The sequence below is a fragment of the Salvelinus fontinalis genome, unplaced genomic scaffold (assembly GCF_029448725.1).
Source record: "Salvelinus fontinalis isolate EN_2023a unplaced genomic scaffold, ASM2944872v1 scaffold_0492, whole genome shotgun sequence".
Taxonomy (NCBI): domain Eukaryota; kingdom Metazoa; phylum Chordata; class Actinopteri; order Salmoniformes; family Salmonidae; genus Salvelinus; species Salvelinus fontinalis.
Genome location: NW_026600701.1, coordinates 45,001 through 69,000, shown reverse-complemented (window position 1 = coordinate 69,000; position 24,000 = coordinate 45,001). Strand labels below are relative to the sequence as shown.

The window sequence follows — 24,000 nt, the reverse complement described above, 5'->3', positions numbered from 1 at the left end:
AGTTCGTATAGGTCACACTGAGAACACAGTGCCCCAGTGGCCTAATGGATAAGATACTGTACTCCTAAGCCAGGGATTGTGGGTTCAATCTTGGGTGGTTGGAAGCAGAGTGGCGCAGCGGAAGCGTGCTGGGCCCATAACCCAGAGGTCGATGGATCGAAACCATCCTCTGCTAACCTGTTTTTTTTAGCAATGGAGTACGAACAAAAATTTAAAAAAATCGTAATTTCATGGGCATTTGTCAGTGCCTGCCATTATATATTTTTTTACCTCTTCTATCAGTTCGTATAGGTCATACTGAGAACACAGTGCCCCAGTGGCCTAATGGATAAAGCACTGGCCTCCTAAGCCAGGGATTGTGGGTTCAAGTCCCATCTGGGGTGGTTGGAAGCAGAGTGGCGCAGCGGAAGCGTGCTGGGCCCATAACCCAGAGGTCGATGGATCGAAACCATCCTCTGCTAACATATTTTTTTAGCAATGGAGTATGAACAAAAATAAAAAATTCGTAATTTCATGGGCATTTGTCAGTGTCTGCCATTATATATTTTTTTACCTCTTCTATCAGTTCGTATAGGTCACACTGAGAACAAAGTGCCCCAGTTGCCTAATGGATAAGATACTGTACTCCTAAGTCAGGGTTTGTGGGTCCAATCTTGGGTGGTTGGAAGCAGAGTGGCGCAGCGGAAGCGTGCTGGGCCCATAACCCAGAGGTCGATGGATCGAAACCATCCTCTGCTAACCTGTTTTTTTTAGCAATGGAGTACGAACAAAAATTTAAAAAAATCGTAATTTCATGGGCATTTGTCAGTGCCTGCCATTATATATTTTTTTAACTCTTCTATCAGTTCATATAGGTCATACTGATAACACAGTGCCCCAGTGGCCTAATGGATAAGATACTGTACTCCGAAGTCAGGGTTTGTGGGTCCAATCTTGGGTGGTTGGAAGCAGAGTGGCGCAGCGGCAGCGTGCTTGGCCCATAACCCAGAGGTCGATGGATCGAAACCATCATCTGCTAACCTTTTTTTTTAGCAATGGAGTACGAACAAAAATAAAAAAATCGTAATTTCATGGGCATTTGTCAGTGCCTGCCATTATATATTTTTTTACCTCTTCTATCAGTTCGTATAGGTCACACTGAGAACACAGTGCCCCAGTTGCCTAATGGATAAGATACTGTCCTCCTAAGTCAGGGTTTGTGGGTCCAATCTTGGGTGGTTGGAAGCAGAGTGGCGCAGCGGAAGCGTGCTGGGCCCATAACCCAGAGGTCGATGGATCGAAACCATCCTCTGCTAACCTGTTTTTTTAGCAATGGAGTACGAACAAAAATAAAAAAATCGTAATTTCATGGGCATTTGTCAGTGCCTGCCATTATATATTTTTTTACCTCTTCTATCAGTTCGTATAGGTCACACTGAGAACACAGTGCCCCAGTTGCCTAATGGATAAGATACTGTACTCCTAAGTCAGGGTTTGTGGGTCCAATCTTGGGTGGTTGGAAGCAGAGTGGCGCAGCGGAAGCGTGCTGGGCCCATAACCCAGAGGTCGATGGATTGAAACCATAGTCTGCTAACCTGTTTTTTTAGCAATGGAGTACGAACAAAAATAAAAAATTCGTAATTTCATGGGCATTTGTCAGTGCCTGCCATTATATATGTTTTTACCTCTTCTATCAGTTCATATAGGTCATACTGATAACACAGTGCCCCAGTGGCCTAATGGATAAGATACTGTACTCCTAAGTCAGGGTTTGTGGGTCCAATCTTGGGTGGTTGGAAGCAGAGTGGCGAAGAGGAAGCGTGCTGGCCCCATAACCCAGAGGTCGATGGATCGAAACCATCCTCTGCTAACCTGTTTTTTTTAGCAATGGAGTACGAACAAAAATAAAAAAAATCGTAATTTCATGTGCATTTGTCAGTGCCTGCAATTATATATTTTTTTACCTCTTCTATCAGTTCGTATAGGTCATACTGAGAACACAGTGCCCCAGTTGCCTAATGGATAAGATACTGTCCTCCTAAGTCAGGGTTTGTGGGTCCAATCTTGGGTGGTTGGAAGCAGAGTGGCGCAGCGGAAGCGTGCTGGGCCCATAACCAAGAGGTCGATGGATCGAAACCATCCTCTGCTAACCTGTTTTTTTAGCAATGGAGTACGAACAAAAATAAAAAAATCGTAATTTCATGGGCATTTGTCAGTGCCTGCCATTATATATTTTTTTACCTCTTCTATCAGTTCGTATAGGTCACACTGAGAACACAGTGCCCCAGTTGCCTAATGGATAAGATACTGTACTCCTAAGTCAGGGTTTGTGGGTCCAATCTTGGGTGGTTGGAAGCAGAGTGGCGCAGCGGAAGCGTGCTGGTCCCATAACCCAGAGGTCGATGGATTGAAACCATAGTCTGCTAACCTGTTTTTTTAGCAATGGAGTACGAACAAAAATAAAAAATTCGTAATTTCATGGGCATTTGTCAGTGCCTGCCATTATATATGTTTTTACCTCTTCTATCAGTTCATATAGGTCATACTGATAACACAGTGCCCCAGTGGCCTAATGGATAAGATACTGTACTCCTAAGTCAGGGTTTGTGGGTCCAATCTTGGGTGGTTGGAAGCAGAGTGGCGAAGAGGAAGCGTGCTGGCCCCATAACCCAGAGGTCGATGGATCGAAACCATCCTCTGCTAACCTGTTTTTTTTAGCAATGGAGTACGAACAAAAATAAAAAAAATCGTAATTTCATGTGCATTTGTCAGTGCCTGCAATTATATATTTTTTTACCTCTTCTATCAGTTCGTATAGGTCATACTGAGAACACAGTGCCCCAGTGGCCTAATGGATAAGGCACTGGCCTCCTAAGCCAGGGATTGTGGGTTCAAGTCCCATCTGGGGTGGTTGGAAGCAGAGTGGCGCAGCGGAAGCGTGCTGGGCCCATAACCCAGAGGTCGATGGATCGAAACCATCCTCTGCTAACCTGTTTTTTTTAGCAATGGAGTACGAACAAAAATAAAAAAAATCGTAATTTCATGGGCATTTGTCAGTGCCTGCCATTATTTATTTTTTTACCTCTTCTATCAGTTCGTATAGGTCACACTGAGAACAAAGTGCCCCAGTTGCCTAATGGATAAGATACTGTACTCCTAAGCCAGGGATTGTGGGTTCAAGTCCCATCTGGGGTGGTTGGAAGCAGAGTGGCGCAGCGGAAGCGTGCTGGGCCCATAACCCAGAGGTCGATGGATCGAAACCATCCTCTGCTAACATGTTTTTTTAGCAATGGAGTATGAACAAAAATAAAACATTCGTAATTTCATGGGCATTTGTCAGTGCCTGCCATTATATATTTTTTTACCTCTTCTATCAGTTCGTATAGGTCATACTGAGAACACAGTGCCCCAGTGGCCTAATGGATAAGGCACTGGCCTCCTAAGCCAGGGATTGTGGGTTCAAGTCCCATCTGGGGTGGTTGGAAGCAGAGTGGCGCAGCGGAAGCGTGCTGGGCCCATAACCCAGAGGTCGATGGATCGAAACCATCCTCTGCTAACCTGTTTTTTTTAGCAATGGAGTACGAACAAAAATAAAAAAAATCGTAATTTCATGGGCATTTGTCAGTGCCTGCCATTATTTATTTTTTTACCTCTTCTATCAGTTCGTATAGGTCACACTGAGAACAAAGTGCCCCAGTTGCCTAATGGATAAGATACTGTACTCCTAAGCCAGGGATTGTGGGTTCAAGTCCCATCTGGGGTGGTTGGAAGCAGAGTGGCGCAGCGGAAGCGTGCTGGGCCCATAACCAAGAGGTCGATGGATCGAAACCATCCTCTGCTACTATGTTTTTTTAGCAATGGAGTATGAACAAAAATAAAACATTCGTAATTTCATGGGCATTTGTCAGTGCCTGCCATTATATATTTTTTTACCTCTTCTATCAGTTCATATAGGTCATACTGATAACACAGTGCCCCAGTGGCCTAATGGATAAGATACTGTACTCCTAAGTCAGGGTTTGTGGGTCCAATCTTGGGTGGTTGGAAGCAGAGTGGCGCAGCGGAAGCGTGCTTGGCCCATAACCCAGAGGTCGATGGATCGAAACCATCATCTGCTAACCTTTTTTTTTAGCAATGGAGTACGAACAAAAATAAAAAAATCGTAATTTCATGGGCATTTGTCAGTGCCTGCCATTATATATTTTTTTACCTCTTCTATCAGTTCGTATAGGTCACACTGAGAACACAGTGCCCCAGTTGCCTAATGGATAAGATACTGTCCTCCTAAGTCAGGGTTTGTGGGTCCAATCTTGGGTGGTTGGAAGCAGAGTGGCGCAGCGGAAGCGTGCTGGGCCCATAACCCAGAGGTCGATGGATCGAAACCATCCTCTGCTAACCTGTTTTTTTAGCAATGGAGTACGAACAAAAATAAAAAAATCGTAATTTCATGGGCATTTGTCAGTGCCTGCCATTATATATTTTTTTACCTCTTCTATCAGTTCGTATAGGTCACACTGAGAACACAGTGCCCCAGTTGCCTAATGGATAAGATACTGTACTCCTAAGTCAGGGTTTGTGGGTCCAATCTTGGGTGGTTGGAAGCAGAGTGGCGCAGCGGAAGCGTGCTGGGCCCATTACCCAGAGGTCGATGGATTGAAACCATAGTCTGCTAACCTGTTTTTTTAGCAATGGAGTACGAACAAAAATAAAAAATTCGTAATTTCATGGGCATTTGTCAGTGCCTGCCAATATATATGTTTTTACCTCTTCTATCAGTTCATATAGGTCATACTGATAACACAGTGCCCCAGTGGCCTAATGGATAAGATACTGTACTCCTAAGTCAGGGTTTGTGGGTCCAATCTTGGGTGGTTGGAAGCAGAGTGGCGAAGAGGAAGCGTGCTGGCCCCATAACCCAGAGGTCGATGGATCGAAACCATCCTCTGCTAACCTGTTTTTTTTAGCAATGGAGTACGAACAAAAATAAAAAAAATCGTAATTTCATGTGCATTTGTCAGTGCCTGCAATTATATATTTTTTTACCTCTTCTATCAGTTCGTATAGGTCATACTGAGAACACAGTGCCCCAGTGGCCTAATGGATAAGGCACTGGCCTCCTAAGCCAGGGATTGTGGGTTCAAGTCCCATCTGGGGTGGTTGGAAGCAGAGTGGCGCAGCGGAAGCGTGCTGGGCCCATAACCCAGAGGTCGATGGATCGAAACCATCCTCTGCTAACCTGTTTTTTTTAGCAATGGAGTACGAACAAAAATAAAAAAAATCGTAATTTCATGGGCATTTGTCAGTGCCTGCCATTATATATTTTTTTACCTCTTCTATCAGTTCGTATAGGTCATACTGAGAACACAGTGCCCCAGTGGCCTACTGGATAAGGCACTGGCCTCCTAAGCCAGGGATTGTGGGTTCAAGTCCCATCTGGGGTGGTTGGAAGCAGAGTGGCGCAGCGGAAGCGTGCTGGGCCCATAACCCAGAGGTCGATGGATCGAAATCATCCTCTGCTAACATGTTTTTTTAGCAATGGAGTATGAACAAAAATAAAAAATTCGTAATTTCATGGGCGTTTGTCAGTGCCTGCCATTATATATTTTTTTACCTCTTCTATCAGTTCGTATAGGTCACACTGAGAACACAGTGCCCCAGTGGCCTAATGGATAAGATACTGTACTCCTAAGTCAGGGTTTGTGGGTTCAAGTCCCATCTGGGGTGGTTGGAAGCAGAGTGGCGCAGCGGAAGCGTGCTGGGCCCATTACCCAGAGGTCGATGGATCGAAACCATCCTCTGCTAACCTGTTTTTTTTAGCAATGGAGTACGAACAAAAATAAAAAAAATCGTAATTTCATGGGCATTTGTCAGTGCCTGCCATTATATATTTTTTTACCTCTTCTATCAGTTCGTATAGGTCATACTGAGAACACAGTGCCCCATTGGCCTAATGGATAAGGCACTGGCCTCCTAAGCCAGGGATTGTGGGTTCAAGTCCCATCTGGGGTGGTTGGAAGCAGAGTGGCGCAGCGGAAGCGTGCTGGGCCCATAACCCAGAGGTCGATGGATCGAAACCATCATCTGCTAACCTGTTTTTTTAGCAATGGAGTACGAACAAAAATAAAAAATTCGTAATTTCATGGGCATTTGTCAGTGCCTGCCATTATATATTTTTTTACCTCTTCTATCAGTTCGTATAGGTCACACTGAGAACAAAGTGCCCCAGTTGCCTAATGGATAAGATACTGTACTCCTAAGTCAGGGTTTGTGGGTCCAATCTTGGGTGGTTGGAAGCAGAGTGGCGCAGCGGAAGCGTGCTGGGCCCATAACCCAGAGGTCGATGGATCGAAACCATCCTCTGCTAACCTGTTTTTTTAGCAATGGAGTACGAACAAAAATAAAAAATTCGTAATTTCATGGGCATTTGTCAGTGCCTGCCATTATATATGTTTTTACCTCTTCTATCAGTTCATATAGGTCATACTGATAACACAGTGCCCCAGTGGCCTAATGGATAAGATACTGTACTCCTAAGTCAGGGTTTGTGGGTCCCATCTGGGGTGGTTGGAAGCAGAGTGGCGCAGCGGAAGCGTGCTGGGCCCATAACCCAGAGGTCGATGGATCGAAACCATCATCTGCTAACCTGTTTTTTTAGCAATGGAGTACGAACAAAAATAAAAAAATCGTAATTTCATGGGCATTTGTCAGTGCCTGCCATTATATATTTTTTTACCTCTTCTATCAGTTCGTATAGGTCATACTGAGAACAAAGTGCCCCAGTGGCCTAATGGATAAGGCACTGGCCTCCTAAGCCAGGGATTGTGGGTTCAAGTCCCATCTGGGGTGGTTGGAAGCAGAGTGGCGTAGCGGAAGCGTGCTGGGCCCATAACCCAGAGGTCGATGGATCGAAACCATCCTCTGCTAACATATTTTTTTAGCAATGGAGTATGAACAAAAATAAAAAATTCGTAATTTCATGGGCATTTGTCAGTGTCTGCCATTATATATTTTTTTACCTCTTCTATCAGTTCGTATAGGTCACACTGAGAACAAAGTGCCCCAGTTGCCTAATGGATAAGATACTGTACTCCTAAGTCAGGGTTTGTGGGTCCAATCTTGGGTGGTTGGAAGCAGAGTGGCGCAGCGGAAGCGTGCTGGGCCCATAACCCAGAGGTCGATGGATCGAAACCATCCTCTGCTAACCTGTTTTTTTAGCAATGGAGTATGAACAAAAAGAAAACATTCGTAATTTCATGGGCATTTGTCAGTGCCTGCCATTATATATTTTTTTACCTCTTCTATCAGTTCGTATAGGTCACACTGAGAACACAGTGCCCCAGTGGCCTAATGGATAAGATACTGTACTCCTAAGCCAGGGATTGTGGGTTCAATCTTGGGTGGTTGGAAGCAGAGTGGCGCAGCGGAAGCGTGCTGGGCCCATAACCCAGAGGTCGATGGATCGAAACCATCCTCTGCTAACCTGTTTTTTTTAGCAATGGAGTACGAACAAAAATTTAAAAAAATCGTAATTTCATGGGCATTTGTCAGTGCCTGCCATTATATATTTTTTTACCTCTTCTATCAGTTCATATAGGTCATACTGATAACACAGTGCCCCAGTGGCCTAATGGATAAGATACTGTCCTCCTAAGTCAGGGTTTGTGGGTCCAATCTTGGGTGGTTGGAAGCAGAGTGGCGCAGCGGAAGCGTGCTGGGCCCATAACCCAGAGGTCGATGGATCGAAACCATCCTCTGCTAACCTGTTTTTTTAGCAATGGAGTACGAACAAAAATAAAAAAATCGTAATTTCATGGGCATTTGTCAGTGCCTGCCATTATATATTTTTTTACCTCTTCTATCAGTTCGTATAGGTCACACTGAGAACACAGTGCCCCAGTTGCCTAATGGATAAGATACTGTACTCCTAAGTCAGGGTTTGTGGGTCCAATCTTGGGTGGTTGGAAGCAGAGTGGCGCAGCGGAAGCGTGCTGGGCCCATAACCCAGAGGTCGATGGATTGAAACCATATTCTGCTAACCTGTTTTTTTAGCAATGGAGTACGAACAAAAATAAAAAATTCGTAATTTCATGGGCATTTGTCAGTGCCTGCCATTATATATGTTTTTACCTCTTCTATCAGTTCATATAGGTCATACTGATAACACAGTGCCCCAGTGGCCTAATGGATAAGATACTGTACTCCTAAGTCAGGGTTTGTGGGTCCAATCTTGGGTGGTTGGAAGCAGAGTGGCGAAGAGGAAGCGTGCTGGCCCCATAACCCAGAGGTCGATGGATCGAAACCATCCTCTGCTAACCTGTTTTTTTTAGCAATGGAGTACGAACAAAAATAAAAAAAATCGTAATTTCATGTGCATTTGTCAGTGCCTGCAATTATATATTTTTTTACCTCTTCTATCAGTTCGTATAGGTCATACTGAGAACACAGTGCCCCAGTGGCCTAATGGATAAGGCACTGGCCTCCTAAGCCAGGGATTGTGGGTTCAAGTCCCATCTGGGGTGGTTGGAAGCAGAGTGGCGCAGCGGAAGCGTGCTGGGCCCATAACCCAGAGGTCGATGGATCGAAACCATCCTCTGCTAACCTGTTTTTTTTAGCAATGGAGTACGAACAAAAATAAAAAAAATCGTAATTTCATGGGCATTTGTCAGTGCCTGCCATTATATATTTTTTTACCTCTTCTATCAGTTCGTATAGGTCATACTGAGAACACAGTGCCCCAGTGGCCTACTGGATAAGGCACTGGCCTCCTAAGCCAGGGATTGTGGGTTCAAGTCCCATCTGGGGTGGTTGGAAGCAGAGTGGCGCAGCGGAAGCGTGCTGGGCCCATAACCCAGAGGTCGATGGATCGAAACCATCCTCTGCTAACATGTTTTTTTAGCAATGGAGTATGAACAAAAATAAAAAATTCGTAATTTCATGGGCGTTTGTCAGTGCCTGCCATTATATATTTTTTTACCTCTTCTATCAGTTCGTATAGGTCACACTGAGAACACAGTGCCCCAGTGGCCTAATGGATAAGATACTGTACTCCTAAGTCAGGGTTTGTGGGTTCAAGTCCCATCTGGGGTGGTTGGAAGCAGAGTGGCGCAGCGGAAGCGTGCTGGGCCCATAACCCAGAGGTCGATGGATCGAAACCATCCTCTGCTAACCTGTTTTTTTTAGCAATGGAGTACGAACAAAAATAAAAAAAATCGTAATTTCATGGGCATTTGTCAGTGCCTGCCATTATATATTTTTTTGCCTCTTCTATCAGTTCGTATAGGTCATACTGAGAACACAGTGCCCCAGTGGCCTAATGGATAAGGCACTGGCCTCCTAAGCCAGGGATTGTGGGTTCAAGTCCCATCTGGGGTGGTTGGAAGCAGAGTGGCGCAGCGGAAGCGTGCTGGGCCCATAACCCAGAGGTCAATGGATCGAAACCATCATCTGCTAACCTGTTTTTTTAGCAATGGAGTACGAACAAAAATAAAAAATTCGTAATTTCATGGGCATTTGTCAGTGCCTGCCATTATATATTTTTTTACCTCTTCTATCAGTTCGTATAGGTCACACTGAGAACAAAGTGCCCCAGTTGCCTAATGGATAAGATACTGTACTCCTAAGTCAGGGTTTGTGGGTCCAATCTTGGGTGGTTGGAAGCAGAGTGGCGCAGCGGAAGCGTGCTGGGCCCATAACCCAGAGGTCGATGGATCGAAACCATCCTCTGCTAACCTGTTTTTTTAGCAATGGAGTACGAACAAAAATAAAAAATTCGTAATTTCATGGGCATTTGTCAGTGCCTGCCATTATATATGTTTTTACCTCTTCTATCAGTTCATATAGGTCATACTGATAACACAGTGCCCCAGTGGCCTAATGGATAAGATACTGTACTCCTAAGTCAGGGTTTGTGGGTCCCATCTGGGGTGGTTGGAAGCAGAGTGGCGCAGCGGAAGCGTGCTGGGCCCATAACCCAGAGGTCGATGGATCGAAACCATCATCTGCTAACCTGTTTTTTTAGCAATGGAGTACGAACAAAAATAAAAAATTCGTAATTTCATGGGCATTTGTCAGTGCCTGCCATTATATATTTTTTTACCTCTTCTATCAGTTCGTATAGGTCATACTGAGAACACAGTGCCCCAGTGGCCTAATGGATAAGGCACTGGCCTCCTAAGCCAGGGATTGTGGGTTCAAGTCCCATCTGGGGTGGTTGGAAGCAGAGTGGCGCAGCGGAAGCGTGCTGGGCCCATAACCCAGAGGTCGATGGATCGAAACCATCCTCTGCTAACATATTTTTTTAGCAATGGAGTATGAACAAAAATAAAAAATTCGTAATTTCATGGGCATTTGTCAGTGTCTGCCATTATATATTTTTTTACCTCTTCTATCAGTTCGTATAGGTCACACTGAGAACAAAGTGCCCCAGTTGCCTAATGGATAAGATACTGTACTCCTAAGTCAGGGTTTGTGGGTCCAATCTTGGGTGGTTGGAAGCAGAGTGGCGCAGCGGAAGCGTGCTGGGCCCATAACCCAGAGGTCGATGGATCGAAACCATCCTCTGCTAACATGTTTTTTTAGCAATGGAGTATGAACAAAAATAAAAAATTCGTAATTTCATGGGCATTTGTCAGTGCCTGCCATTATATATTTTTTTACCTCTTCTATCAGTTCGTATAGGTCACACTGAGAACAAAGTGCCCCAGTTGCCTAATGGATAAGATACTGTACTCCTAAGTCAGGGTTTGTGGGTCCAATCTTGGGTGGTTGGAAGCAGAGTGGCGCAGCGGAAGCGTGCTGGGCCCATAACCCAGAGGTCGATGGATCGAAACCATCCTCTGCTAACCTGTTTTTTTAGCAATGGAGTACGAACAAAAATAAAAAATTCGTAATTTCATGGGCATTTGTCAGTGCCTGCCATTATATATGTTTTTACCTCTTCTATCAGTTCATATAGGTCATACTGATAACACAGTGCCCCAGTGGCCTAATGGATAAGATACTGTACTCCTAAGTCAGGGTTTGTGGGTCCCATCTGGGGTGGTTGGAAGCAGAGTGGCGCAGCGGAAGCGTGCTGGGCCCATAACCCAGAGGTCGATGGATCGAAACCATCATCTGCTAACCTGTTTTTTTAGCAATGGAGTACGAACAAAAATAAAAAATTCGTAATTTCATGGGCATTTGTCAGTGCCTGCCATTATATATTTTTTTACCTCTTCTATCAGTTCGTATAGGTCATACTGAGAACACAGTGCCCCAGTGGCCTAATGGATAAGGCACTGGCCTCCTAAGCCAGGGATTGTGGGTTCAAGTCCCATCTGGGGTGGTTGGAAGCAGAGTGGCGCAGCGGAAGCGTGCTGGGCCCATAACCCAGAGGTCGATGGATCGAAACCATCCTCTGCTAACATATTTTTTTAGCAATGGAGTATGAACAAAAATAAAAAATTCGTAATTTCATGGGCATTTGTCAGTGTCTGCCATTATATATTTTTTTACCTCTTCTATCAGTTTGTATAGGTCACACTGAGAACAAAGTGCCCCAGTTGCCTAATGGATAAGATACTGTACTCCTAAGTCAGGGTTTGTGGGTCCAATCTTGGGTGGTTGGAAGCAGAGTGGCGCAGCGGAAGCGTGCTGGGCCCATAACCCAGAGGTCGATGGATCGAAACCATCCTCTGCTAACCTGTTTTTTTTAGCAATGGAGTATGAACAAAAATAAAAAATTCGTAATTTCATGGGCGTTTGTCAGTGCCTGCCATTATATATTTTTTTACCTCTTCTATCAGTTCGTATAGGTCACACTGAGAACACAGTGCCCCAGTGGCCTAATGGATAAGATACTGTACTCCTAAGTCAGGGTTTGTGGGTTCAAGTCCCATCTGGGGTGGTTGGAAGCAGAGTGGCGCAGCGGAAGCGTGCTGGGCCCATTACCCAGAGGTCGATGGATCGAAACCATCCTCTGCTAACCTGTTTTTTTTAGCAATGGAGTACGAACAAAAATAAAAAAAATCGTAATTTCATGGGCATTTGTCAGTGCCTGCCATTATATATTTTTTTACCTCTTCTATCAGTTCGTATAGGTCATACTGAGAACACAGTGCCCCATTGGCCTAATGGATAAGGCACTGGCCTCCTAAGCCAGGGATTGTGGGTTCAAGTCCCATCTGGGGTGGTTGGAAGCAGAGTGGCGCAGCGGAAGCGTGCTGGGCCCATAACCCAGAGGTCGATGGATCGAAACCATCATCTGCTAACCTGTTTTTTTAGCAATGGAGTACGAACAAAAATAAAAAATTCGTAATTTCATGGGCATTTGTCAGTGCCTGCCATTATATATTTTTTTACCTCTTCTATCAGTTCGTATAGGTCACACTGAGAACAAAGTGCCCCAGTTGCCTAATGGATAAGATACTGTACTCCTAAGTCAGGGTTTGTGGGTCCAATCTTGGGTGGTTGGAAGCAGAGTGGCGCAGCGGAAGCGTGCTGGGCCCATAACCCAGAGGTCGATGGATCGAAACCATCCTCTGCTAACCTGTTTTTTTAGCAATGGAGTACGAACAAAAATAAAAAATTCGTAATTTCATGGGCATTTGTCAGTGCCTGCCATTATATATGTTTTTACCTCTTCTATCAGTTCATATAGGTCATACTGATAACACAGTGCCCCAGTGGCCTAATGGATAAGATACTGTACTCCTAAGTCAGGGTTTGTGGGTCCCATCTGGGGTGGTTGGAAGCAGAGTGGCGCAGCGGAAGCGTGCTGGGCCCATAACCCAGAGGTCGATGGATCGAAACCATCATCTGCTAACCTGTTTTTTTAGCAATGGAGTACGAACAAAAATAAAAAAATCGTAATTTCATGGGCATTTGTCAGTGCCTGCCATTATATATTTTTTTACCTCTTCTATCAGTTCGTATAGGTCATACTGAGAACAAAGTGCCCCAGTGGCCTAATGGATAAGGCACTGGCCTCCTAAGCCAGGGATTGTGGGTTCAAGTCCCATCTGGGGTGGTTGGAAGCAGAGTGGCGTAGCGGAAGCGTGCTGGGCCCATAACCCAGAGGTCGATGGATCGAAACCATCCTCTGCTAACATATTTTTTTAGCAATGGAGTATGAACAAAAATAAAAAATTCGTAATTTCATGGGCATTTGTCAGTGTCTGCCATTATATATTTTTTTACCTCTTCTATCAGTTCGTATAGGTCACACTGAGAACAAAGTGCCCCAGTTGCCTAATGGATAAGATACTGTACTCCTAAGTCAGGGTTTGTGGGTCCAATCTTGGGTGGTTGGAAGCAGAGTGGCGCAGCGGAAGCGTGCTGGGCCCATAACCCAGAGGTCGATGGATCGAAACCATCCTCTGCTAACCTGTTTTTTTAGCAATGGAGTATGAACAAAAATAAAACATTCGTAATTTCATGGGCATTTGTCAGTGCCTGCCATTATATATTTTTTTACCTCTTCTATCAGTTCGTATAGGTCACACTGAGAACACAGTGCCCCAGTGGCCTAATGGATAAGATACTGTACTCCTAAGCCAGGGATTGTGGGTTCAATCTTGGGTGGTTGGAAGCAGAGTGGCGCAGCGGAAGCGTGCTGGGCCCATAACCCAGAGGTCGATGGATCGAAACCATCCTCTGCTAACCTGTTTTTTTTAGCAATGGAGTACGAACAAAAATTTAAAAAAATCGTAATTTCATGGGCATTTGTCAGTGCCTGCCATTATATATTTTTTTACCTCTTCTATCAGTTCATATAGGTCATACTGATAACACAGTGCCCCAGTGGCCTAATGGATAAGATACTGTCCTCCTAAGTCAGGGTTTGTGGGTCCAATCTTGGGTGGTTGGAAGCAGAGTGGCGCAGCGGAAGCGTGCTGGGCCCATAACCCAGAGGTCGATGGATCGAAACCATCCTCTGCTAACCTGTTTTTTTAGCAATGGAGTACGAACAAAAATAAAAAAATCGTAATTTCATGGGCATTTGTCAGTGCCTGCCATTATATATTTTTTTACCTCTTCTATCAGTTCGTATAGGTCACACTGAGAACACAGTGCCCCAGTTGCCTAATGGATAAGATACTGTACTCCTAAGTCAGGGTTTGTGGGTCCAATCTTGGGTGGTTGGAAGCAGAGTGGCGCAGCGGAAGCGTGCTGGGCCCATAACCCAGAGGTCGATGGATTGAAACCATATTCTGCTAACCTGTTTTTTTAGCAATGGAGTACGAACAAAAATAAAAAATTCGTAATTTCATGGGCATTTGTCAGTGCCTGCCATTATATATGTTTTTACCTCTTCTATCAGTTCATATAGGTCATACTGATAACACAGTGCCCCAGTGGCCTAATGGATAAGATACTGTACTCCTAAGTCAGGGTTTGTGGGTCCAATCTTGGGTGGTTGGAAGCAGAGTGGCGAAGAGGAAGCGTGCTGGCCCCATAACCCAGAGGTCGATGGATCGAAACCATCCTCTGCTAACCTGTTTTTTTTAGCAATGGAGTACGAACAAAAATAAAAAAAATCGTAATTTCATGTGCATTTGTCAGTGCCTGCAATTATATATTTTTTTACCTCTTCTATCAGTTCGTATAGGTCATACTGAGAACACAGTGCCCCAGTGGCCTAATGGATAAGGCACTGGCCTCCTAAGCCAGGGATTGTGGGTTCAAGTCCCATCTGGGGTGGTTGGAAGCAGAGTGGCGCAGCGGAAGCGTGCTGGGCCCATAACCCAGAGGTCGATGGATCGAAACCATCCTCTGCTAACCTGTTTTTTTTAGCAATGGAGTACGAACAAAAATAAAAAAAATCGTAATTTCATGGGCATTTGTCAGTGCCTGCCATTATATATTTTTTTACCTCTTCTATCAGTTCGTATAGGTCATACTGAGAACACAGTGCCCCAGTGGCCTACTGGATAAGGCACTGGCCTCCTAAGCCAGGGATTGTGGGTTCAAGTCCCATCTGGGGTGGTTGGAAGCAGAGTGGCGCAGCGGAAGCGTGCTGGGCCCATAACCCAGAGGTCGATGGATCGAAACCATCCTCTGCTAACATGTTTTTTTAGCAATGGAGTATGAACAAAAATAAAAAATTCGTAATTTCATGGGCGTTTGTCAGTGCCTGCCATTATATATTTTTTTACCTCTTCTATCAGTTCGTATAGGTCACACTGAGAACACAGTGCCCCAGTGGCCTAATGGATAAGATACTGTACTCCTAAGTCAGGGTTTGTGGGTTCAAGTCCCATCTGGGGTGGTTGGAAGCAGAGTGGCGCAGCGGAAGCGTGCTGGGCCCATAACCCAGAGGTCAATGGATCGAAACCATCATCTGCTAACCTGTTTTTTTAGCAATGGAGTACGAACAAAAATAAAAAATTCGTAATTTCATGGGCATTTGTCAGTGCCTGCCATTATATATTTTTTTACCTCTTCTATCAGTTCGTATAGGTCACACTGAGAACAAAGTGCCCCAGTTGCCTAATGGATAAGATACTGTACTCCTAAGTCAGGGTTTGTGGGTCCAATCTTGGGTGGTTGGAAGCAGAGTGGCGCAGCGGAAGCGTGCTGGGCCCATAACCCAGAGGTCGATGGATCGAAACCATCCTCTGCTAACCTGTTTTTTTAGCAATGGAGTACGAACAAAAATAAAAAATTCGTAATTTCATGGGCATTTGTCAGTGCCTGCCATTATATATGTTTTTACCTCTTCTATCAGTTCATATAGGTCATACTGATAACACAGTGCCCCAGTGGCCTAATGGATAAGATACTGTACTCCTAAGTCAGGGTTTGTGGGTCCCATCTGGGGTGGTTGGAAGCAGAGTGGCGCAGCGGAAGCGTGCTGGGCCCATAACCCAGAGGTCGATGGATCGAAACCATCATCTGCTAACCTGTTTTTTTAGCAATGGAGTACGAACAAAAATAAAAAATTCGTAATTTCATGGGCATTTGTCAGTGCCTGCCATTATATATTTTTTTACCTCTTCTATCAGTTCGTATAGGTCATACTGAGAACACAGTGCCCCAGTGGCCTAATGGATAAGGCACTGGCCTCCTAAGCCAGGGATTGTGGGTTCAAGTCCCATCTGGGGTGGTTGGAAGCAGAGTGGCGCAGCGGAAGCGTGCTGGGCCCATAACCCAGAGGTCGATGGATCGAAACCATCCTCTGCTAACATATTTTTTTAGCAATGGAGTATGAACAAAAATAAAAAATTCGTAATTTCATGGGCATTTGTCAGTGTCTGCCATTATATATTTTTTTACCTCTTCTATCAGTTCGTATAGGTCACACTGAGAACAAAGTGCCCCAGTTGCCTAATGGATAAGATACTGTACTCCTAAGTCAGGGTTTGTGGGTCCAATCTTGGGTGGTTGGAAGCAGAGTGGCGCAGCGGAAGCGTGCTGGGCCCATAACCCAGAGGTCGATGGATCGAAACCATCCTCTGCTAACATGTTTTTTTAGCAATGGAGTATGAACAAAAATAAAAAATTCGTAATTTCATGGGCATTTGTCAGTGCCTGCCATTATATATTTTTTTTACCTCTTCTATCAGTTCGTATAGGTCACACTGAGAACAAAGTGCCCCAGTTGCCTAATGGATAAGATACTGTACTCCTAAGTCAGGGTTTGTGGGTCCAATCTTGGGTGGTTGGAAGCAGAGTGGCGCAGCGGAAGCGTGCTGGGCCCATAACCCAGAGGTCGATGGATCGAAACCATCCTCTGCTAACCTGTTTTTTTAGCAATGGAGTACGAACAAAAATAAAAAATTCGTAATTTCATGGGCATTTGTCAGTGCCTGCCATTATATATGTTTTTACCTCTTCTATCAGTTCATATAGGTCATACTGATAACACAGTGCCCCAGTGGCCTAATGGATAAGATACTGTACTCCTAAGTCAGGGTTTGTGGGTCCCATCTGGGGTGGTTGGAAGCAGAGTGGCGCAGCGGAAGCGTGCTGGGCCCATAACCCAGAGGTCGATGGATCGAAACCATCATCTGCTAACCTGTTTTTTTAGCAATGGAGTACGAACAAAAATAAAAAATTCGTAATTTCATGGGCATTTGTCAGTGCCTGCCATTATATATTTTTTTACCTCTTCTATCAGTTCGTATAGGTCATACTGAGAACACAGTGCCCCAGTGGCCTAATGGATAAGGCACTGGCCTCCTAAGCCAGGGATTGTGGGTTCAAGTCCCATCTGGGGTGGTTGGAAGCAGAGTGGCGCAGCGGAAGCGTGCTGGGCCCATAACCCAGAGGTCGATGGATCGAAACCATCCTCTGCTAACATATTTTTTTAGCAATGGAGTATGAACAAAAATAAAAAATTCGTAATTTCATGGGCATTTGTCAGTGTCTGCCATTATATATTTTTTTACCTCTTCTATCAGTTTGTATAGGTCACACTGAGAACAAAGTGCCCCAGTTGCCTAATGGATAAGATACTGTACTCCTAAGTCAGGGTTTGTGGGTCCAATCTTGGGTGGTTGGAAGCAGAGTGGCGCAGCGGAAGCGTGCTGGGCCCATAACCCAGAGGTCGATGGATCGAAACCATCCTCTGCTAACCTGTTTTTTTAGCAATGGAGTACGAACAAAAATAAAAAATTCGTAATTTCATGGGCATTTGTCAGTGCCTGCCATTATATATGTTTTTACCTCTTCTATCAGTTCATATAGGTCATACTGATAACACAGTGCCCCAGTTGCCTAATGGATAAGATACTGTACTCCTAAGTCAGGGTTTGTGGGTCCAATCTTGGGTGGTTGGAAGCAGAGTGGCGCAGCGGAAGCGTGCTGGGCCCATAACCCAGAGGTCGATGGATTGAAACCATAGTCTGCTAACCTGTTTTTTTAGCAATGGAGTACGAACAAAAATAAAAATTTCGTAATTTCATGGGCATTTGTCAGTGCCTGCCATTATATATGTTTTTACCTCTTCTATCAGTTCATATAGGTCATACTGATAACACAGTGCCCCAGTTGCCTAATGGATAAGATACTGTACTCCTAAGTCAGGGTTTGTGGGTCCAATCTTGGGTGGTTGGAAGCAGAGTGGCGCAGCGGAAGCGTGCTGGGCCCATAACCCAGAGGTCGATGGATTGAAACCATAGTCTGCTAACCTGTTTTTTTAGCAATGGAGTACGAACAAAAATAAAAAATTCGTAATTTCATGGGCATTTGTCAGTGCCTGCCATTATATATGTTTTTACCTCTTCTATCAGTTCATATAGGTCATACTGATAACACAGTGCCCCAGTGGCCTAATGGATAAGATACTGTACTCCTAAGTCAGGGTTTGTGGGTCCAATCTTGGGTGGTTGGAAGCAGAGTGGCGAAGAGGAAGCGTGCTGGCCCCATAACCCAGAGGTCGATGGATCGAAACCATCCTCTGCTAACCTGTTTTTTTTAGCAATGGAGTACGAACAAAAATAAAAAAAATCGTAATTTCATGTGCATTTGTCAGTGCCTGCAATTATATATTTTTTTACCTCTTCTATCAGTTCGTATAGGTCATACTGAGAACACAGTGCCCCAGTGGCCTAATGGATAAGGCACTGGCCTCCTAAGCCAGGGATTGTGGGTTCAAGTCCCATCTGGGGTGGTTGGAAGCAGAGTGGCGCAGCGGAAGCGTGCTGGGCCCATAACCCAGAGGTCGATGGATCGAAACCATCCTCTGCTAACCTGTTTTTTTTAGCAATGGAGTACGAACAAAAATAAAAAAAATCGTAATTTCATGGGCATTTGTCAGTGCCTGCCATTATATATTTTTTTACCTCTTCTATCAGTTCGTATAGGTCATACTGAGAACACAGTGCCCCAGTGGGCTACTGGATAAGGCACTGGCCTCCTAAGCCAGGGATTGTGGGTTCAAGTCCCATCTGGGGTGGTTGGAAGCAGAGTGGCGCAGCGGAAGCGTGCTGGGCCCATAACCCAGAGGTCGATGGATCGAAACCATCCTCTGCTAACATGTTTTTTTAGCAATGGAGTATGAACAAAAATAAAAAATTCGTAATTTCATGGGCGTTTGTCAGTGCCTGCCATTGTATATTTTTTTACCTCTTCTATCAGTTCGTATAGGTCACACTGAGAACACAGTGCCCCAGTGGCCTAATGGATAAGATACTGTACTCCTAAGTCAGGGTTTGTGGGTTCAAGTCCCATCTGGGGTGGTTGGAAGCAGAGTGGCGCAGCGGAAGCGTGCTGGGCCCATAACCCAGAGGTCGATGGATCGAAACCATCCTCTGCTAACCTGTTTTTTTTAGCAATGGAGTACGAACAAAAATAAAAAAAATCGTAATTTCATGGGCATTTGTCAGTGCCTGCCATTATATATTTTTTTACCTCTTCTATCAGTTCGTATAGGTCATACTGAGAACACAGTGCCCCAGTGGCCTAATGGATAAGGCACTGGCCTCCTAAGCCAGGGATTGTGGGTTCAAGTCCCATCTGGGGTGGTTGGAAGCAGAGTGGCGCAGCGGAAGCGTGCTGGGCCCATAACCCAGAGGTCGATGGATCGAAACCATCATCTGCTAACCTGTTTTTTTAGCAATGGAGTACGAACAAAAATAAAAAATTCGTAATTTCATGGGCATTTGTCAGTGCCTGCCATTATATATTTTTTTACCTCTTCTATCAGTTCGTATAGGTCACACTGAGAACAAAGTGCCCCAGTTGCCTAATGGATAAGATACTGTACTCCTAAGTCAGGGTTTGTGGGTCCAATCTTGGGTGGTTGGAAGCAGAGTGGCGCAGCGGAAGCGTGCTGGGCCCATAACCCAGAGGTCGATGGATCGAAACCATCCTCTGCTAACCTGTTTTTTTAGCAATGGAGTACGAACAAAAATAAAAAATTCGTAATTTCATGGGCATTTGTCAGTGCCTGCCATTATATATGTTTTTACCTCTTCTATCAGTTCATATAGGTCATACTGATAACACAGTGCCCCAGTGGCCTAATGGATAAGATACTGTACTCCTAAGTCAGGGTTTGTGGGTCCCATCTGGGGTGGTTGGAAGCAGAGTGGCGCAGCGGAAGCGTGCTGGGCCCATAACCCAGAGGTCGATGGATCGAAACCATCATCTGCTAACCTGTTTTTTTAGCAATGGAGTACGAACAAAAATAAAAAATTCGTAATTTCATGGGCATTTGTCAGTGCCTGCCATTATATATTTTTTTACCTCTTCTATCAGTTCGTATAGGTCATACTGAGAACACAGTGCCCCAGTGGCCTAATGGATAAGGCACTGGCCTCCTAAGCCAGGGATTGTGGGTTCAAGTCCCATCTGGGGTGGTTGGAAGCAGAGTGGCGCAGCGGAAGCGTGCTGGGCCCATAACCCAGAGGTCGATGGATCGAAACCATCCTCTGCTAACATATTTTTTTAGCAATGGAGTATGAACAAAAATAAAAAATTCGTAATTTCATGGGCATTTGTCAGTGTCTGCCATTATATATTTTTTTACCTCTTCTATCAGTTCGTATAGGTCACACTGAGAACAAAGTGCCCCAGTTGCCTAATGGATAAGATACTGTACTCCTAAGTCAGGGTTTGTGGTTCCAATCTTGGGTGGTTGGAAGCAGAGTGGCGCAGCGGAAGCGTGCTGGGCCCATAACCCAGAGGTCGATGGATCGAAACCATCCTCTGCTAACATGTTTTTTTAGCAATGGAGTATGAACAAAAATAAAAAATTCGTAATTTCATGGGCATTTGTCAGTGCCTGCCATTATATATTTTTTTACCTCTTCTATCAGTTCGTATAGGTCACACTGAGAACAAAGTGTCCCAGTTGCCTAATGGATAAGATACTGTACTCCTAAGTCAGGGTTTGTGGGTCCAATCTTGGGTGGTTGGAAGCAGAGTGGCGCAGCGGAAGCGTGCTGGGCCCATAACCCAGAGGTCGATGGATCGAAACCATCCTCTGCTAACCTGTTTTTTTAGCAATGGAGTACGAACAAAAATAAAAAATTCGTAATTTCATGGGCATTTGTCAGTGCCTGCCATTATATATGTTTTTACCTCTTCTATCAGTTCATATAGGTCATACTGATAACACAGTGCCCCAGTGGCCTAATGGATAAGATACTGTACTCCTAAGTCAGGGTTTGTGGGTCCCATCTGGGGTGGTTGGAAGCAGAGTGGCGCAGCGGAAGCGTGCTGGGCCCATAACCCAGAGGTCGATGGATCGAAACCATCATCTGCTAACCTGTTTTTTTAGCAATGGAGTACGAACAAAAATAAAAAATTCGTAATTTCATGGGCATTTGTCAGTGCCTGCCATTATATATTTTTTTACCTCTTCTATCAGTTCGTATAGGTCATACTGAGAACACAGTGCCCCAGTGGCCTAATGGATAAGGCACTGGCCTCCTAAGCCAGGGATTGTGGGTTCAAGTCCCATCTGGGGTGGTTGGAAGCAGAGTGGCGCAGCGGAAGCGTGCTGGGCCCATAACCCAGAGGTCGATGGATCGAAACCATCCTCTGCTAACATATTTTTTTAGCAATGGAGTATGAACAAAAATAAAAAATTCGTAATTTCATGGGCATTTGTCAGTGTCTGCCATTATATATTTTTTTACCTCTTCTATCAGTTTGTATAGGTCACACTGAGAACAAAGTGCCCCAGTTGCCTAATGGATAAGATACTGTACTCCTAAGTCAGGGTTTGTGGGTCCAATCTTGGGTGGTTGGAAGCAGAGTGGCGCAGCGGAAGCGTGCTGGGCCCATAACCCAGAGGTCGATGGATCGAAACCATCCTCTGCTAACCTGTTTTTTTAGCAATGGAGTACGAACAAAAATAAAAATTTCGTAATTTCATGGGCATTTGTCAGTGCCTGCCATTATATATGTTTTTACCTCTTCTATCAGTTCATATAGGTCATACTGATAACACAGTGCCCCAGTTGCCTAATGGATAAGATCCTGTACTCCTAAGTCAGGGTTTGTGGGTCCAATCTTGGGTGGTTGGAAGCAGAGTGGCGCAGCGGAAGCGTGCTGGGCCCATAACCCAGAGGTCGATGGATCGAAACCATCCTCTGCTAACCTGTTTTTTTAGCAATGGAGTACGAACAAAAATAAAAAATTCGTAATTTCATGGGCATTTGTCAGTGCCTGCCATTATATATGTTTTTACCTCTTCTATCAGTTCATATAGGTCATACTGATAACACATTGCCCCAGTGGCCTAATGGATAAGATACTGTACTCCTAAGTCAGGGTTTGTGGGTCCCATCTGGGGTGGTTGGAAGCAGAGTGGCGAAGAGGAAGCGTGCTGGCCCCATAACCCAGAGGTCGATGGATCGAAACCATCCTCTGCTAACCTGTTTTTTTTAGCAATGGAGTACGAACAAAAATAAAAAAAATCGTAATTTCATGTGCATTTGTCAGTGCCTGCAATTATATATTTTTTTACCTCTTCTATCAGTTCGTATAGGTCATATTGAGAACACAGTGCCCCAGTGGCCTAATGGATAAGGCACTGGCCTCCTAAGCCAGGGATTGTGGGTTCAAGTCCCATCTGGGGTGGTTGGAAGCAGAGTGGCGCAGCGGAAGCGTGCTGGGCCCATAACCCAGAGGTCGATGGATGGAACCATCCTCTGCTAACCTGTTTTTTTTAGCAATGGAGTACGAACAAAAATAAAAAAAATCGTAATTTCATGGGCATTTGTCAGTGCCTGCCATTATATATTTTTTTACCTCTTCTATCAGTTCGTATAGGTCATACTGAGAACACAGTGCCCCAGTGGCCTACTGGATAAGGCACTGGCCTCCTAAGCCAGGGATTGTGGGTTCAAGTCCCATCTGGGGTGGTTGGAAGCAGAGTGGCGCAGCGGAAGCGTGCTGGGCCCATAACCCAGAGGTCGATGGATCGAAACCATCCTCTGCTAACATGTTTTTTTAGCAATGGAGTATGAACAAAAATAAAAAATTCGTAATTTCATGGGCGTTTGTCAGTGCCTGCCATTATATATTTTTTTACCTCTTCTATCAGTTCGTATAGGTCACACTGAGAACACAGTGCCCCAGTGGCCTAATGGATAAGATACTGTACTCCTAAGTCAGGGTTTGTGGGTCCCATCTGGGGTGGTTGGAAGCAGAGTGGCGCAGCGGAAGCGTGCTGGGCCCATAACCCAGAGGTCGATGGATCGAAACCATCATCTGCTAACCTGTTTTTTTAGCAATGGAGTACGAACAAAAATAAAAAATTCGTAATTTCATGGGCATTTGTCAGTGCCTGCCATTATATATTTTTTTACCTCTTCTATCAGTTCGTATAGGTCATACTGAGAACACAGTGCCCCAGTGGCCTAATGGATAAGGCACTGGCCTCCTAAGCCAGGGATTGTGGGTTCAAGTCCCATCTGGGGTGGTTGGAAGCAGAGTGGCGCAGCGGAAGCGTGCTGGGCCCATAACCCAGAGGTCGATGGATCGAAACCATCCTCTGCTAACATATTTTTTTAGCAATGGAGTACGAACAAAAATAAAAAATTCGTAATTTCATGGGCATTTGTCAGTGTCTGCCATTATATATTTTTTTACCTCTTCTATCAGTTCGTATAGGTCACACTGAGAACAAAGTGCCCCAGTTGCCTAATGGATAAGATACTGTACTCCTAAGTCAGGGTTTGTGGGTCCAATCTTGGGTGGTTGGAAGCAGAGTGGCGCAGCGGAAGCGTGCTGGGCCCATAACCCAGAGGTCGATGGATCGAAACCATCCTCTGCTAACCTGTTTTTTTAGCAATGGAGTACGAACAAAAATAAAAATTTCGTAATTTCATGGGCATTTGTCAGTGCCTGCCATTATATATGTTTTTACCTCTTCTATCAGTTCATATAGGTCATACTGATAACACAGTGCCCCAGTTGCCTAATGGATAAGATCCTGTACTCCTAAGTCAGGGTTTGTGGGTCCAATCTTGGGTGGTTGGAAGCAGAGTGGCGCAGCGGAAGCGTGCTGGGCCCATAACCCAGAGGTCGATGGATCGAAACCATCCTCTGCTAACCTGTTTTTTTAGCAATGGAGTACGAACAAAA

At 44.9% G+C, this 24,000-nt stretch overlaps 22 non-coding genes across 22 annotated transcripts; all 22 read left to right on the top strand.

The window, feature by feature from the left end:
* The first annotated feature begins 2,816 nt into the window (after window positions 1-2,816).
* Window positions 2,817-2,889, top strand: trnar-ccu (transfer RNA arginine (anticodon CCU)). Its single transcript has one exon. It is a non-coding gene; the product is annotated as a tRNA-Arg (tRNA).
* A 495-nt stretch (window positions 2,890-3,384) lies between these two features.
* Window positions 3,385-3,457, top strand: trnar-ccu (transfer RNA arginine (anticodon CCU)). The gene has a single exon. It is a non-coding gene; the product is annotated as a tRNA-Arg (tRNA).
* A 1,605-nt stretch (window positions 3,458-5,062) lies between these two features.
* On the top strand, window positions 5,063-5,135 carry trnar-ccu (transfer RNA arginine (anticodon CCU)). The gene has a single exon. It is a non-coding gene; the product is annotated as a tRNA-Arg (tRNA).
* A 212-nt stretch (window positions 5,136-5,347) lies between these two features.
* On the top strand, window positions 5,348-5,420 carry trnar-ccu (transfer RNA arginine (anticodon CCU)). The gene has a single exon. It is a non-coding gene; the product is annotated as a tRNA-Arg (tRNA).
* Window positions 5,421-6,752: 1,332 nt separating this feature from the next.
* Window positions 6,753-6,825, top strand: trnar-ccu (transfer RNA arginine (anticodon CCU)). The gene has a single exon. It is a non-coding gene; the product is annotated as a tRNA-Arg (tRNA).
* A 1,600-nt stretch (window positions 6,826-8,425) lies between these two features.
* trnar-ccu (transfer RNA arginine (anticodon CCU)) lies at window positions 8,426-8,498 on the top strand. The gene has a single exon. It is a non-coding gene; the product is annotated as a tRNA-Arg (tRNA).
* A 212-nt stretch (window positions 8,499-8,710) lies between these two features.
* On the top strand, window positions 8,711-8,783 carry trnar-ccu (transfer RNA arginine (anticodon CCU)). Its single transcript has one exon. It is a non-coding gene; the product is annotated as a tRNA-Arg (tRNA).
* A 495-nt stretch (window positions 8,784-9,278) lies between these two features.
* On the top strand, window positions 9,279-9,351 carry trnar-ccu (transfer RNA arginine (anticodon CCU)). Its single transcript has one exon. It is a non-coding gene; the product is annotated as a tRNA-Arg (tRNA).
* Window positions 9,352-10,115: 764 nt separating this feature from the next.
* Window positions 10,116-10,188, top strand: trnar-ccu (transfer RNA arginine (anticodon CCU)). Its single transcript has one exon. It is a non-coding gene; the product is annotated as a tRNA-Arg (tRNA).
* A 1,041-nt stretch (window positions 10,189-11,229) lies between these two features.
* trnar-ccu (transfer RNA arginine (anticodon CCU)) lies at window positions 11,230-11,302 on the top strand. The gene has a single exon. It is a non-coding gene; the product is annotated as a tRNA-Arg (tRNA).
* A 1,610-nt stretch (window positions 11,303-12,912) lies between these two features.
* Window positions 12,913-12,985, top strand: trnar-ccu (transfer RNA arginine (anticodon CCU)). The gene has a single exon. It is a non-coding gene; the product is annotated as a tRNA-Arg (tRNA).
* Window positions 12,986-14,585: 1,600 nt separating this feature from the next.
* On the top strand, window positions 14,586-14,658 carry trnar-ccu (transfer RNA arginine (anticodon CCU)). The gene has a single exon. It is a non-coding gene; the product is annotated as a tRNA-Arg (tRNA).
* Window positions 14,659-14,870: 212 nt separating this feature from the next.
* trnar-ccu (transfer RNA arginine (anticodon CCU)) lies at window positions 14,871-14,943 on the top strand. Its single transcript has one exon. It is a non-coding gene; the product is annotated as a tRNA-Arg (tRNA).
* Window positions 14,944-15,990: 1,047 nt separating this feature from the next.
* trnar-ccu (transfer RNA arginine (anticodon CCU)) lies at window positions 15,991-16,063 on the top strand. Its single transcript has one exon. It is a non-coding gene; the product is annotated as a tRNA-Arg (tRNA).
* Window positions 16,064-17,105: 1,042 nt separating this feature from the next.
* Window positions 17,106-17,178, top strand: trnar-ccu (transfer RNA arginine (anticodon CCU)). Its single transcript has one exon. It is a non-coding gene; the product is annotated as a tRNA-Arg (tRNA).
* Window positions 17,179-18,498: 1,320 nt separating this feature from the next.
* Window positions 18,499-18,571, top strand: trnar-ccu (transfer RNA arginine (anticodon CCU)). The gene has a single exon. It is a non-coding gene; the product is annotated as a tRNA-Arg (tRNA).
* Window positions 18,572-19,351: 780 nt separating this feature from the next.
* On the top strand, window positions 19,352-19,424 carry trnar-ccu (transfer RNA arginine (anticodon CCU)). The gene has a single exon. It is a non-coding gene; the product is annotated as a tRNA-Arg (tRNA).
* Window positions 19,425-20,188: 764 nt separating this feature from the next.
* Window positions 20,189-20,261, top strand: trnar-ccu (transfer RNA arginine (anticodon CCU)). The gene has a single exon. It is a non-coding gene; the product is annotated as a tRNA-Arg (tRNA).
* A 1,041-nt stretch (window positions 20,262-21,302) lies between these two features.
* Window positions 21,303-21,375, top strand: trnar-ccu (transfer RNA arginine (anticodon CCU)). The gene has a single exon. It is a non-coding gene; the product is annotated as a tRNA-Arg (tRNA).
* A 1,043-nt stretch (window positions 21,376-22,418) lies between these two features.
* Window positions 22,419-22,491, top strand: trnar-ccu (transfer RNA arginine (anticodon CCU)). The gene has a single exon. It is a non-coding gene; the product is annotated as a tRNA-Arg (tRNA).
* A 211-nt stretch (window positions 22,492-22,702) lies between these two features.
* Window positions 22,703-22,775, top strand: trnar-ccu (transfer RNA arginine (anticodon CCU)). Its single transcript has one exon. It is a non-coding gene; the product is annotated as a tRNA-Arg (tRNA).
* A 487-nt stretch (window positions 22,776-23,262) lies between these two features.
* trnar-ccu (transfer RNA arginine (anticodon CCU)) lies at window positions 23,263-23,335 on the top strand. The gene has a single exon. It is a non-coding gene; the product is annotated as a tRNA-Arg (tRNA).
* The last annotated feature ends 665 nt before the right edge of the window (window positions 23,336-24,000 follow it).